The 15,993-nt window shown below is 42.1% G+C and overlaps 1 long non-coding RNA gene across 1 annotated transcript; it reads left to right on the forward strand.

Annotated features, from left to right (window-relative positions):
• The first annotated feature begins 5,179 nt into the window (after positions 1-5,179).
• LOC120322702 lies at positions 5,180-10,261 on the forward strand. The gene is made up of 4 exons (XR_005562538.1): positions 5,180-5,241; positions 5,824-5,963; positions 8,343-8,428; positions 10,218-10,261. It is a non-coding gene; the product is annotated as an uncharacterized LOC120322702 (long non-coding RNA).
• Positions 10,262-15,993: the final 5,732 nt, after the last annotated feature.

Consider the following 15,993-nt stretch of genomic DNA (forward strand, 5'->3'; position numbering starts at 1 on the left):
CTTCTCAGATACGAAACTGAAGTGCTGGAGAAACAGCACATCCTTTACTCTCTGAGATCAACAGAACATGCAGTAGAAAGGAACCAAGTTTCCAGGTCCCTGCTTCTGTATGCAGTATGTGGTCACACTCTCCTTACTAGTGCAGTACTGCAGAGAGGCTGCATGGCTGAAATTCTGAAGACAAGTTTGGATAGTGCATCTCTAATACAGACAGAGCACAGGCGGGGATCACAGGCAGCCTGCCAGAATTGCCACATCACCCTGTCTGAAGGGACCATCTTCAAAAACAGACAGCAGAGATTGATCAAAGACAAGGTTGTTGCTCTTTTCATTTGATTCAGTGATTCTCCTGTCCCGAAAGGCACCTGGGCTGGGATTGCTGTCCTGGCTGCTCTTCATACTGGTTCATGGAGCTTACCAGACCACCCTTCTGCAAGCTTGGGACAGGCAGCACATTGGGATTATTGAGCATAGGCAGAAGGAAGGGGTTCACTGGACTCCATTACTGTTTTTTCAGGGTGATGGCCAAATGGCAGACATTTCAGCAGTCTGTTGAGCAGAGCCAAAATGTATTTCAGGGCCAAAAATTTAAATTATTAAAATTAGGCACTTGTTGAGGTTGTAATTCCCCTCTGAGTGGATGAAGGCGCAGAAAAGAACCTGAGATTTCTTGTTCCTTACAAGAAGCCTCATTGCTGTAGGACTTAACAAAGCAGCATGCTTTCTTTATCCTGATCAAACGTCAGAAAGCTGATTGGTGACTGCACACAGGTTATGAGAGGGTTTGGGTCTCAGAGTTTTCTGTATGTGCAGAACTCCCAAAAACCCTCTGCCTGTACCTGAGAATCCATTTCACCTAATCCAGACTTGCTGAAGATGCCTGAAGAGAGGTCTTGATCTTTATTCCTAAACAAAATCAGGTGTGCAGAATCTTTTTGATGGTATGTTGTGTAGCTTTGAGAGTTCGAAACTCCAAGACATGCTCTGAAAGTGACCCTGATCTCTCTTGGAGGTGAGGATGTTCTCCCAGGCCTGTAGCATGTATCTCTAATGCCCAGCCCTTCTCTGTTGCTGTAGGAAGGGATGGGTGCCTGTACTGGTGGCTTACAGTGCTCTGTTAGCTTTCACTTAGTGCTTTGGGGAGCTTCAACGTTTCACAGCAGTCATAGATGACATTCTTAGCACATTCCTTTCTTTTCTTTCCCCTGGCATAGCAATTACTATTCTACACAGTGCTGCCTCATGCTGTTCTTTACAATTTATTTTTAAGGTTTCCCCAAAAAACTTGCCTGGTAAGAATTTTTGCATAATTGCTTCTCAAGATTTGCATTTCAACATTTTCAACACAATTATTAGCTCTTGGAGCTGGCTGCAGGCTCATGTCACCTCCCTGCAAGGTTAATCCACACAACTCTTAATTAAATGATCTAAACACAGGAATATGCTTTTGCTTCTGTTCTCAGAACATCATCGTTCTTTCCCAACCTTTTTTTTTTTTTTTTTTTTTTCTAATTTGATTGTTTCTGCAATAGGCCTTAAAACTCTCCTTACTGAGGGGGCTGCAGTATCTGTCAGAAGAATCTTTTGGTGTATTTTTCTAAGCTTGTTGGATCGTCCAAATTTTGCAGCCTTTAGTTAGACTTGGCTGATTTGTGACTGATGGCACCAGGGAGGTAGTTCTCTTTTTCTGTAATAGTGCTCTGTAATAATATGCTTTAAATTGTTAAATTGTTATAATTGTCATCAGTGATAGGTTTATTTATCTTCCTCCTTGTAAGCTTACACAGTTTCAGAAGCACCTATGTAGTTGCATTCAAAGGGAAAGCATGACAGACTTTTGCTTTCCAAAATCTAACTTTAAAGTTTCCCTCTGGACTGGAACTCACTGATTTTAATTCATTTCTAGATGGCACTGATTTAACTGTTTTCTTCACTCTTCTCCCCAGATAAATGATTCTCTATCTATTTGCCAAGGTTCCTGTATGTTCTACCTACACTTTCCCTTTGCTTTGGATCATTGTAGAATTCTCCTGTTTCAAACTTCTTGCTCTCCTTATGATACTGACTCTCACACGCAATTTAAAAACATCTTCTGTCATTTTTACCGTTGCAGTTGTTACTTTACCATGCTAGGTTTTTTTGATCTGTCATCACTAGCTCCAAAAGTTCTTTTTTTTTTTAAATCTGGCAGATAATATTCCTCAAGTGCAAGCTCTTGTGATCCTATCTGCTCCTATCTGCCAGCATCTGTAACTTTTTCCTTAGAAGTAGTTCCTAGCGCTTTGCCAAGGTGTCATGATAAGAACAAAGTGGGAAAAAGTGCTGTTTCTAATGACATTTATTGAATCCTCCAAGTAATGATCCTTGGCTTCGTCTCCTGACAAAATGTGCTTGATATGCTGTCTTTTTGGTCTCCTGTTATAGGTATAAAAATTACCTTCCTCCTTATTCTTTTGATGTAATTTTAAACACTCTTGTTCCAAACAGGGAGTTTCACTGCCTTACTTGGCAAGTTTAACAAGCTGAGCATCAGTGGCTTATTTCTTTGATGATAAATGGAAGGGGAAGTAAGTGTGGAGTAAGCTACAGGTGCACCATCTCCCTGGGTGATCACAGTCCTTCTTTGGAGTTACGAGCCTGTTTGAATCTTTCTCTATGAGTAAACAAACTGGCAAGGTAGCAAACAAACTACTAGTAAACAAGTTAGTAAACAAACTAGTAAACTCCTGGCAAGACACAGCTAAACTCATGCAGGCTCCAAAACAAGGTATCTGCATCCAAACTGCCTATTGGGAACAATCTGTAGCTTTTGTCAACCCCCAAACCATGCACAGGCATTATCCCGAAGGGATTAGCTGTCCCTGACCAGACCTGTGCCAGGGCTGTGCTAGCACTTTCACAGCATAGAGACCCCCTGTTCCACACCTGTGTCCAAGCCTAGATTTTGTGTCCTTTGGGTAAGGTGTACACTGGGCTTTATTCCTTATTTTTTTTCTGGTGTTGACTGTTGGAGTCAAGAGAGAGGTTCAAGATGCCTCTCCTGTGCTTCCTGCTCTGGGAATGAGGGTGATGGGAGTGTTTCCATTACTGCAATGAAATGTGATTAGGCTTTATGGTACTGTGATAGAAGGCTGACATTGCAGAGGTATCTAAAATGTTTTATAACACTATCTTTCTCTTTTCCTGCAGCTCATGTCAGCAAGACTTTGAAAATTTTATCTAAAATTGTTCAATCAATAAAAATAAAAATGAGAGTATGGCAAATATGTTAGTTAAAAGTCTTACAATACTTTGACTTAGAACTCTAACTTTTTCCAGGCTTTATAGAAAAAGGCATTTTCAGTATCAAGTAAGCCTCTTTTGCTGTTCCAGGAAAATGTGTATTGGCCGAATCCTAAACTCTAACTAATTTTAATTTGGACACCCTCAGCAGAAGCTTGTTAGCTTGGCAGCTAAATTCTGGCTGGTGACATCTGCAGTGAGAATCCTCCAGCCCTCCAGCTTCTCCCTGCCAGCTCATCTGCCTGTGTGCAGCTTCATGCTGCAACCCAGAGCTGGCAGCTTCTCCTGTGGAGAGCAGAGCACTGCAGGGTAGGAGTGGGGAGCAGGGCCAGCAGGCAGGTGAAGCAGATAAAACCATCAGAAGTTGGAGACTTTACTAGGACTTGATATTATAGGAAGAAAGAAGCTGGGAGAAGGGAAAAGAGAAAGGAAAGAAGCAGGGAGAAGGCAGAACCAGCATTTATACAGCCCCTTATGTCTGTTCTTTCTCATCCAATGTTGAAACAATCCAAGGCTCATCTTGCATCTTTCTTTGTTGGCAAATATCTGTGTAATCTGGTGATGAAGGATGTATCCTACATTCCTTGAAATTGTTGATTGAGTTTCTCCCCCATGCAACTGATCCCTATGGATGATAACAGACATCTACTGCCACCAGTTACTTATCAGCACATGTGGTAAAGGTCTGTACTGGAGACCTAATAGGTTTCAGTTCTCTTTGGGGATCACTAGGGTTTCATATAATATAATTTATTTTTTATTAACATGGGAAGTGACTTGATAATTCCAGTAAATGACTAGGTACTTAAAGTAAACCCATCTGGAAATACAAATTTCTGTCCAGCTGAAAAGTTTAACAATTGCCATTTCACTTGAGACAAAACAGAAAAAAAAAAGTTATGTCCTCAAAGGGTTAACAGACATGAAGAAAATGAGGTGATCAAAGATTTTATTGAAGGATGACTTTGATCTCATAGATGGTGTAAGGCAGGACTTAATCCAAAATTAACATACTGTATGGATTAATTAAAGGAAACAAATGTAAGGAAGCTTGTTGTAATCTTGAACAGCTCATTTAGCTTATCTTTAATGCAAATTGTCAGTGCGATTCCTGTCATGAAAATAAATCTCATTAAAAATACATCACTTGTTCACACACATGTAAACCAAGGAAAGAGTGTGCTCCTACCAGATGAATTTGATGCTACTCAGCTGTAGAGCAAAGATAATGTGCGTTTCAAAATTCAGTCGCTCTTGCTTTCGTCTGTGTTTACATTTTCTGAAAAATCTTTCTGTAGGGGTGATATCAGTGGGGAGGGGGGCTGAGTCCTTAATGAATGTGGAATAACAGGGGGCTGCAAACTGATGACTAAAGGGCTCCAAACTGGTGTCTAAAAGGGAGACTTAAACAACAAGAGCTCAAAACTCACATGCCCTCTTTACCAGTGGACTCATATTGCCAAAGGTTATATGTCCTCAGGCTGACAATCTCCTTGAGATTTTCTATGACTTTCTATTGAATAGAAGTTCATATAAAAGGAAACCGAAAGCAAATACTATTTGAAACTGTATAAAAATGTAAAAAACTATATTGTGCTTATAAATCATGACATCATATTATTATTATTCTCTTGGAGCAGTTTATGGAGCAGTAAAGCTAGAATTCTGTACAGAGATGGAAGTCAATATCTATCTCCATCCCTACACCAACATTAGTAAGAAATATAGCTAGACATTGCAAGCTAGGAAGGAAAGAAGAAGAATATTAACTAGAGGGTTTTTTCCATATTGTAGTCCCATATTACAAAACAAACCAGTATGTAGTCCTTTTTTGTACACTTACAGAACTTTGTCTCCACAGAGCAATAAGGAGGCATAGATTCCTGAATGTTTGGGAGGATGAAACGTGACAATTATGACATGATACCATGAGAGGCAGTGATCTCCCTCGCCTTTAAGGTGAGAAACTCTAATAAAACACACTTGTATGGGAAGCAGGCATGGAAAGAATTCTAATGTTTTCATTGTATTTTCAAATGTATGCGTGGACTGCAGTGTAAGGTCACAGCAAAGCCCTTCTTTCATATTTATGGTCCCAAAGGCATTGTCTATGTCTCCATTCATTCTGCATATACTTTCCAGGCCCAGGCTGAATGAAGCTTGGTCACCTCAGTGAACCTTATATCAGGCCCCTGACCCAAAAGAGAGTAAGATATGAAGTAGGCTGTTTAGCATTCTGCTCGGTGTCTGGTACAGCCAGGAGGTGGCAGAGCAAGTCTAGTTTACCACGTTTGAGTCACAGGCTCTGGGTATTTTCCAGTCTTGACGCTGTGCAAAGATGGTGAGTTCCTGCAGTTTTCCCATTTGCACCGTTTAGTGGCAACTGCCTGCACACCACTGACATTTGCAAGGCTGTTAAGAGGGTTCCAGCAAGCTTGCAGAGCTCTCTAGGAAATGATGGCTGGTATTTTTTCTTTTTTTTTTCCTCTTTTTTAATTATAATTTTGTACTGCTGACTCAACTCTGCTCTTTCTCTGGCAGCTTGACCAACGCATCCTTTCAGCAGCAAGAATGAGTCTTCCTTATATGCACGTCCTTGCAAGCAAATGACACTGGCTTCTGCCCACAACAGCAAGTGAACAAAAGCATGTTGTTCCAGCAAGTACTTCACAAGTAGTAAGGTATAGTAGATATATATAATTCTGCATAACTGTTAATACAGATGCCCTCTCCTTTCTCTTCTTGTTTACTCCTTAGCATGGTAAGTGACCCAAGTGAAAGGCAGAGAGAAACCATGTGAGAGGGCAGAGCAGATGAACAAATAGAGAGAAAAAGCAAATAGTGAATGACAAACTGGCCAATATTAGCTGGGGTACTTTTTGTATCAACTTTAGCTGCAGCCCATATCTTTTAAACTAAACAGCTCTGGATTGGGTCAGCACATGATGGAGGTTGCTGGGGTAAAAAAACAGATGTTGCACAGAAGTGTTGCCAATAATTTGGTAATCTAAACTGTATCTGCTCGTGAAATTATTAAATAAGCAGTAGGCTTCAGTAAAATCTATTTATCAAGAGCTACTGCTGCTGGTTAGTAACAAAACCCCCAATGTTTATTAACAGAAAGAAACTCCCAAATCTATGTGTGTTTAGTGGGCTGCAGCAACCCCAGGGTAGATATTACTGCCTTCACAAAAGAAGACATTTACTGTCTTCTGCCTCTCATGCAGGTTTTTTGTATGTCTTTTTCCCTGGGGCAGCTGTAAAAGGGGAGGTAAAGAAGGGCAAGAGGAGAAGGTAGTAAGCATTGTCTTAAGGTTTATTCACCTTTAAGAAAAGACAGGACCACTTTGGACCTTGCCATTTTAAAGGGCTCGAAAACCTGATAGATGACAATGGAAATAGAGAGAAGAAGGTCCTTTAGTTAAGACTGCAAGAGAAAAAGATGATGCAGAGGTTTTTGAGCACAGGGTCAGATACAAAGTGAAGAGAAGCACGCATGAGGTAGACAGGCAGTGAGGAGAGGTGAAGCAGAGGATTCCTTGCACAGAAAGTACTGAAGTTATTATACTCCAAATTCTGCATTTATTGTCTGCTGGCTTCAGAGCAGCAATGTACGGTAGAATCTGACCCAAAATGGATGTAGTTGTCAGAGTCAACAATAGGAAGCAGAGATAGAAAGAGATTTGATACCTTCTCTGCAATCCTGCCTCTGGTGATAGTGTTAGAACTCAGAACTCCTTTCTCTGAGGCATGGAAATTGTATTTCTTCCAATCCTTCTGCTAACAGCTCTGTTGTTTTTTAAATTTTAAGAAAGGACCAACTATATGGCTGGGGAGAAATCACAAGAAAACCTGAAACACTGCTATTCTCCAGGGTTTTTCTGCAACCTCATAACTGTTTTAGCCAACTACAGATAAGATCTACACCCTGAACACTAATGCAGACAGTGTGCCCCAGACAGACAGATTCAGGTCAGAACTGCTTGGGTGAGAGAAAAGGTCACCTACTGTGGCCTGTGTGGGCCCTGACTGCTCTGCTAACACCAGATGTAGAGATGGCATCTGGAACATCAACTTATGGCCACAGGCAATTGAAATGAGAGCAATTAGCACAAGGAGCCAGACGGACTGTGGAGATCCTTGTAACTTCCAATTGCTCCTGGCCAGGCTGGAGTTAAACAGGCACCTACTACTGAAAGGCTATGTATCTTGTGATTCCTTCTCTGGGTTTTGTAAACAGTTCTGTGCATGTTACTGCAAGTCCTTTCACATCAAACTGAGGGCTGCGGCTGCTAGCAGGTCGTGCATTGCTCTAAGCATCCAGGTCCAAATCTCTCATCTAAAACAATGGTGTTTGGATTGGAAATGCTATTTTGATCCCCCTCTTTTTTTAGTTGCCCCAGCCTTGAGGATGATGGCTTAGAATAGCTGGAATATTTAAAAACTCCGCCAAGTGCCGTGCTGACAAAACAGCAATTTGTATGTGCTCAGTACTTCTGGCTAATCTCAGCACAGAGTTCACATGCTGAATGAATCTTTTTTTCTTTCATCATTCAATGTATTAACTCGAGGTCATGCTCCACTGACACTTGCAAACAGCACCCGTCTCTGTCAGTCACAGCCATGCACAGAAGGAGCCTGAAAGGAATTAACTCTGTCTAATAAACATACCCGGCTTGCACACAGCCCCTCAGGATGGGAGTGATAGGGTGAGGAACCGCTGTGAAACTGTGGGAGAAGGGAATAGGGGCTGGCCTACAGAAATGGAAATGCCCGTGTTTGAAATGGTATCACCAATGCATAATGCCACAGATATTTCACTTATAGCTTGTTTTCAGTCATCTACAAAATCCAGTAGTCATGGCAAAACCAGATATATTTGTTGTGTATAGTTACAGTTAAAAAAGACCAATTGACACTTTGCAGCCCTGTGATCCAAAGCGCAGTGCTCTGTATCACTTCCGGAGAAAGAAGTGCTGATGAGATTTAGTTTAAAGGTGTAAGAAAATGGAGAGAGAAGGCCAATAATACCAGCAGTAACAAAACTTTATTTCTTAAAGGAAAATGAATTCAGCAGCAATAAATAAAGGTGCTGTTCACAAGAAGACACTCATATTGCTGATGTGCAACATCACATGAACGTGAGGTGAGGAGATGTGAGAATTATGGTCATCTGTGCAACTGATATCTAAGGGCAGATCAATCCTTTCTTCTCCATTTTTTTTCTCTTTCCCCTTTCATTCCAAAAGCTTCAGGAGACTTCTCCCTCTGGTGCAAAACTAATGATTTTGGGAGTGGGGGCAATTCCACATCTGATTAGTGGGAACATTTATAAATTAGCAGCATTTAATTCTGCATTTATATTCTCATCCCAGAATCACTAAGTACTTCACTGAAAGTTGATAAGGCTTGACTGTGTATGTGCTGTAGGTAAATGGTTATTTGTATTTCGTGGTCCAGCAGATTGAGGCTGTGGGTGGAGCCAGGGAAGATCACCACAGGCAATATTCCAACCTAGAATAGGAACTTGTTACTTTATTCTTTTGTACTCTACTCCCTGAATAATACTTTCTCTCACTAATGAGAAAATTTGTCCAAGGCAAAAAGGTTAGGGATATTGCATTCCAAACAAGACAATCTGGATGCTCTGATTCTTGTTTTACCTCCCTTTATACCCAGAATAACCTACTTTAGAATAACCTATACTAGGCTGGTTGGCAGGAACTGACCACCTCTTCTGTGTTATTAATGCTACTTATTTGTCCAATGGATTATCAAGAACTGTCTTAGAAAAATATTTAAGCTGAGTCATATACCAATAAAACCAGACAAATTCAGTCTGGCAGCTACAATAGTGAATTTAACTTACTCTTACTGTGCCTGGGCAGAGCATGGCATATGATTCTGTGGTGATTTCATTTCGTTTCAGAGTTTGTTTTGACATAAGATGAAGTCTAATAAGATCTCAAATGGCATTACAGGAAGAGCAAAGGCAGCTCTTTCTACTACAAACAAGGAACTCTGTGCCTCTTCCTGCCACATGTAAAGCTACCTATGACTGTCGCTAGAGAAGTGAACAGTTGTTCTAAACATTTAAATTCTATCTGTGCAAAGACCTTTGCATCTCTAATGTCCGCACGCAAGCAAGCAGTGGTTGAAGCAGAGGCTGTGTGTGGATTTCTTCCTGATTCTGTCTTGATCAAATGTTCAGAGTATGAAAAGCACAGGTGCTGCCTCATTTCCCTATACATTCATCAAGATACAGCCTATCATTGAGGATAACTAAGAGATGTCAAAGTGAAAAATTACATGTTAAGCAGGAGATAGGATTGTTTTACTGATTAAAATCAGAAGTTAAAAGATTATCTTTTTCTTTTGAGAAAGTATGCCATTTTTTAAGGCTATAGACAGAAAAAAGAATGGTCATTTTTGCGGGCTGGAATGCAAATTATTGAATGGCACAGTATTACAATGGATCCTGGAAAATGGAGTTGTTAGTTTTTTAGTATGAGCACAGTACTGACTCTCTGACCATGATTAAGTGGATGTTGCTCAGATGGTGTGTTGTTCACAGTAATCTGGGTCTTGCTCATGCTGACTCACGTTTCCTGCATTCTCATCAGGGATCTGTGTTTCTTACCATTCTGGCCTCCGAGGTACTGAGCCTCCTGTATCTTGATGTGTGTGGGAGGCTTGGGATCAAACATCAGGGAGCAGGAGCAGCCACTGCCAGAGTTTCTTAACGTGAAGATGTCAGACAGTGCCCCCCAGCTTTTGGGATCCAATCTGGATTTTTCTTCTTAAGGGGAGGGCAATGGGAGGAAGCCGGAATGTGAGTCAGAAAGGTACAAAACCGTAGTTAGACGAGAATAGGCTTTTCAGTTTATCTTGTTGCTTTGTTTAACAGCCCTGTGTCCTGTTTTATGTAATCACAGGGAAACATCCAGACTTTATGCATCAAGGATGACAGAAAGTGGACACCTGTGGAAGCGAAGTAAGCAGGTTTTCACACAATAACATGCTTAGCTGATATTAAGGGGACTCTTAACATTAAGATAATTCTGCTGACATTTCCAGACCCATTTCTGGAGATGGTATTCATAGAATCATTAAAGTTGAAAAGGACCTCCAAGATCATTGAGTCCAACCTTGGACCGATCACAGGGATCCACCACCTTCCTGGGCAGACCGTTCCAGTGCTTATCACCCTTTCAGTGAAAAAGTTCTTCCTGATGTCCAACCTGAACCTCCCCAGGTGCAGCTTGAGGTCATTTCCTCTTATCCTGTTGCTAGTTGCCTGGAAGAAGAGGCTGACCCCCACCTGGCTACAACCTCCTTTCAGGGAGTTGTAGAGAGCAGTAAGGTCACCCCTGAGCCTCCTTTTCTCCAGGATAAACACCCCAGCTCCCTCAGCCACTCCTCATATAACTTACTCTCCAGACCCTTCACCAGCTCCATTGCCCTTCTCTGAACTCACTCCAGCACCTCAGTGTCTCTCTGTGCCCAGAACTGGATGCAGCACTCGAGGTGCAGCCTCACCGGTGCCAAGAACAGGGCGACAATCACAACCCCAGTCCTGCTGGCCACACTGTTGCTGATATGAGCCAGGATACCATTGGTCTTCTTGGCCACCTGGGCACACTGTTGGCTCATGTTCAGAAGCTGTGGACCAGCATCCCCAGGTCCTTTCCTGCTGGGCCACATTCCAGCCACTCTTCCCCCGGACTGTAGCACTGCACGAGGTTGTTGTGACTGAAGTATTGAAGTATGACAAGTGGAGCCAGACAAAGAGGGCTCAGTTTTCAGGAGGTGAAGGAAAAAAATGTGACAGCAGAGCACAGTGTCATTCAGTATGTAGCAGCGACTACCAGGCATGTGGTGATGGTCTCCTCTACCACTCTGCATGCCTGTTACTGCAGCTGAACAACACTGGCCCCAAGTTACAAATTTTCATAGGATGTCTAAAATCCTAACTCTAAGTCCTCCGGATTCATTATGTTCTTTGTTATAAGGGGCACGTCTGCACCTCATCAAAGTCCTCATAAATTTCTGGATATGTTTGAAACAGGTGACTAGATTATTGCTCTAATTTCTCCATGTATACTATCAGTAGTTACCTACTTGTTCTTTTAATTAGGCCAAAATTTGCTAAAGCATATGAAAAATTGCTTATCCCACTGAAAATAGAAGTATATGCTGGGAACTCACAACCCATTCTTCAACTCTTGAATAAATATTTTTATGGTGTATTTCTATGTTCTGCATTAAAAGTGTGTCAATGGGAATGTGTGCTGGTTGTGAACACCGTACTTTCTGCCAACACCTGCTTTTTGAGGAGGCTAAATGTGGAAACATATTCTAATGGCTAATAGCTGAGCTGTGCAGACAGTTTATTCTCTGTAGTGCAGCAGCAGCATGGGTAAAGCAGGAAAATTTGTATCTGACTGAGTTGACCCAGAGGGAAAACTGACCAAGAAGCTTCAGTTGTGTGCTGCAGGGAGACTCATTTGTTTTAACTTTTGAAAAGTAAGTGTGACTCAATTTGGCCTTGAAAGATCCCATTGGGGTGAAAAGTAAAAGTGTTTATATTAGAAAATGTCAAAATAAAAGGTAGCAATTTGCCCCTCACTCTTTTCTTTTTTCCTTTTTGCTGGGGTAAATTACTGTCCCAAATGCATTCAGATTTCACTGATGGCCTAGGTTATGTCACGGCATTGTGTTCTTCCACACATCAGCTCTTCATCCCAGGTTTGTGGCTTGGCTGTTGATGATGGCACTAGAACAGTACACCACTGGCTGGAAGGAGGGGAGCTGTGGAGATCCTGTACCAGCAGCAGTGTCCCTTCCTGTGTGGCACGATGACCCTGCAGGCAAAGAAAAAAAAAGGCAAGCCCTGGTAGCAGTGGGATAAAACTGCTTAAAAACCCTCAGTTACAGGTTGCCTTGTTGTCCAGCTTTTTTAACACAAGCAGATTTGTCTAATTAATTAGGGGAAAAAGGGTGAATTAACTGAGTTTCAGTCCTCAGATGATAAAAATCGACCTGAGCTTCCAAATGTCTGTGCAACATCTCTCCTTTCTGCACATGACATACAAAGAAATGCTGTATTCTCCCACTTCGAAAAGCCTTGCAGAATTTCAGTTGTGTTTATCCTGACAGAGCCCATGTTCTTAGCATGCCTAGGTTTTTGCTGCCATTAATTCTTTCAAGCCCAGCAAAAAGGCATGGCATATTTAAAGTTCCATCTCTCTTGAAAGCTGCCTCAGCTGGGAGGCTGCATGTGTTTGCCAGCAGGGCCATAGGCCGATCGAAGATCCACCGAGGCAGTCATCGATTTATCCAGCATCTCCCCTCGTCAGGAAGATCTCAGTGAAGAACCTTGCCTGTGAGGGACAAGGCTTGAATAAGCCTTGCTATAATGAGTGCAAGAGGAGGCCAAATTCTTTTCACCACACATGTATTTATTCCAGCACTTCACTTTGGATTTTACCGAAGTTATCATATCAAACACTGGCACAACCCAGAATATGATGGAGGGAAGCAGCTCCACTGGTAACAGGTTGATTTCCATCTGGAATCTTTCAGAGGTGGTCTCTTTTCCTCACTTCTTTTGAACCGGTTGATGTAACAGACATACTGGACTGACCACTCGTGCCACAGATTTTTATTACACTTACCGATTTTAGAAGGAATTTGTTTGTAAACAAAGCTAAAGCAAGATTTTTGTAAGTTGGAGGAGGTCCCATTTGCAAAATCAATGTAGTAAAGAATACAGGAAGAGCAATACCTTTATGTAAAATAATATCTGATGATTATTTTAGTGAATTATGGAGACATGGATCGATACTGGAGCCTGTGGTGAAACTCTGCTCTAGGCCAGATGTCACAGTTAGTATGACATGCCCAGCAGGGCCCTTGAGAGACTGTGGAGACTGATAACTCTTTCTCCACAGAGATGGTACAGGATAGCCTCATACTACCTCTCATAGCAAAATTCCTCCTAGAAGGGAGAAAGATAGTTCATTCTCAGTGATCTGGGGATTGTGAGCAAATTTTATTTGTGATAATCTGGACAAACAATACCTTGAACAGGTTGAAAACCACCACTTCACATATTGCTCAATTTATCACAACTGTAAGACTATAACAAAAACATTAGATCATGACCCATGTAGCTGTATGTTCATTACCCACATAGCTATGGGGCAAATTCTTTCATATGCCAGATTTGACATCTTTCATTGTCAGACTGGGCTTTTTTTGCGAGGGAGGCCAGAGTTGCTTCAGTTCTGGTGTTGTGTGCCTGCTGAAAAATGTATGTTGAATTCTGAAAGAAAAAAGGAAACAAAAGAAAAAAAGCCTACATACTTTAATGGCCCCATCACACTCCCAGAACAGCAACAAATATCACCAAACTACAGCATATCAGGATTGGGCTTCTTATCAGAAGCAAAACTGACCAATTAAGACCAAGAACACTTGTTTCGAAAGGGCCATGTCGTCCCACCAATCAAGAGCTGCCCATCTGAGCTCACTACATGTGACAGTCCCTCTGTGACATTTGGGTGTGGCTTTGGCAATAACCTCTAGAAAAAATTATAATGCATGGGCACCTCAGAGAACAGCACCATACAGAGGGCACTCTGGTGGAACAGAAACATTTGGGAAATGCTCCCATCACTACCCATGGTTTCACGTCTCTGCAGAATCCTTTGTCTCTGGTACGTGAGCTGCAAACATACTCCAACATACATCAGCACCTTCCCATTCATTGAGGTATTTATGTAGAGGTAGGATCTGCACTTGAGTCTACCTTGAGGGTGTAATTGTGTGTTGCTAATGTAATGGCTAGAGCTGGTGATCCAAACGGCAGCATATGAAAGGTCAATGTGCGGAATGCAAGGTTGTGCAGAGCTATTGGAGGAAAAATGGAGTCTGATTTAACAGAGTAAGAAGGAAGAGGGAGGGCAAGGGCAGTGAATGAGAGAGTGACAAGATGACTTCTAAAAAGGGCCCTGCAGAGGGGAAAACAAAACCATTAACTCCATCAATTATATCCAATGGATGTCTTTAAAGGAAAGATCATAGATAAAGGAAGACAGAGACAGAACCCAGAATCAGAGCTGACTATTTAAGTGATGTGCGTGCAGATTTCAGAGGCACTGTTTCCACGTATCATCATATACATTATGTTTAAATCCCCATGGATGCCCTTACAACATCATAGGCAATGGCATTCCTTAAAAGGCAAGTCATATACCCTAGTGAACATCCAAGAGTGGTTTCTACTGAAAGTCTGCATGGCACAAATGAAAGCAGGACTTAGCTCCTACCTTCATGTCATGTTTGCCACCATGCTTTGCATTTTCTCATGTGCCATCAGACGAATCCATGTGACTCTAAATTCTAGTGACAATAAGAAAATGCCAGAATTCAGTGCAGCATTGTTACAGGGATTTATTTATGTCCCACATAAATTTAAAATAATATCATACTTTAAAAAAAAATGAATCAGGCTAATTGTGTGGGCCCATGAGAATCTGATGAGATTCAGCAAGTTCAAGTGCAAGGTGCTGCACCTGGGTCAGAGCAATCCAAGGCATGAGTACAGACTGGGAGAAGAACTCATTGAGAACAGACCTGCAGAGAAGGACTTGGGGGTTCTTGTAGATTAAAAGCTGGACATGAGCCAGCAGTGTGTGCTCACAACCAAAAAAACTAACACATCCTGGGTTGCATCAAAAGAACAGCTGACAGGTTGAGGGAGGTGATTCTGCCTTTCTATTCTGCTCATGAGACACCCAGCCTGGAGCGCCATGCACAAGACAGATGTGAACCTGCTGGATTAGGTCCAGAGGAGGGCAAGGAAGATGATCAGAGGGCTGGAGCACCTCTCTTATGAAGACAGGCTGAGAGAGCTGGGGTTGCTCAGCCTGGAGAAGAGCAGTCTCTAGGGAGGCCTCATGCATCAAGATTGTCTGTATGGATCAGAGGAAGCATGAAAAGGATTTTTCAAAACAAACTAAACAAAATCTGACTGGTCTCTTTATCTGGAAACCATTTTTTTCTAAGGGAATCTCATCCAACAAGAGAGTAATCATAGCTGTGGCACTGAGAGAAAAACAACAAGCAATTTCCTGTACTTTTGTCTTTCCCATTTTCCACAAGTGCAAATAGCTTCAATTACTTCCTCAAAGTTTGATGAGTTCCACAGTGGGGCCAGTGATTAACTGCAAGGGAAATTTTTACTTCCCCCCTTGAACTTCTGCTTTTTTGGTAAGTGTTCAGCCATTCCACAGCAGCATTGAATGTCAGTCCTAACTAATCACCTGCATGGAAAGACAAATGGAATGGAAGAGGTGGTGGCAGGAACAGCCCAGCCAGAATTATATGGATGAAAGACTTTCCATGTGGTCTCCAAGTGCTGTGCATTGTGAACAAGTTGAGTCATGCTGTGAACACCAGAACATGAGTAAGAAAGCTCAGCCTCCTCCAAAGCTTGGTTTTACTGAGGAGCTGACATCAGCTCTTGTTGCCAGCCGAACTCCCCTGAGTCGCTCTCTGCACGACTTCCTCTGCACTAGTCCTCTCTGCCCAAAGAGGCAGTCTCATCCACCTACAGCCAGGGCCAACTGGAGCCATCATGACTCAACAGAGCAAGGAAAGGGGCCTGCAGGAGTTCTGCCTCACCTTCTTATGCAGCATTGCCAG

Source organism: Pipra filicauda, unplaced genomic scaffold (genome assembly GCF_003945595.2).
Source record: "Pipra filicauda isolate LSUMZ 115617 unplaced genomic scaffold, ASM394559v2 scaffold143_size2779998_pilon, whole genome shotgun sequence".
In the NCBI taxonomy this organism is placed as follows: domain Eukaryota; kingdom Metazoa; phylum Chordata; class Aves; order Passeriformes; family Pipridae; genus Pipra; species Pipra filicauda.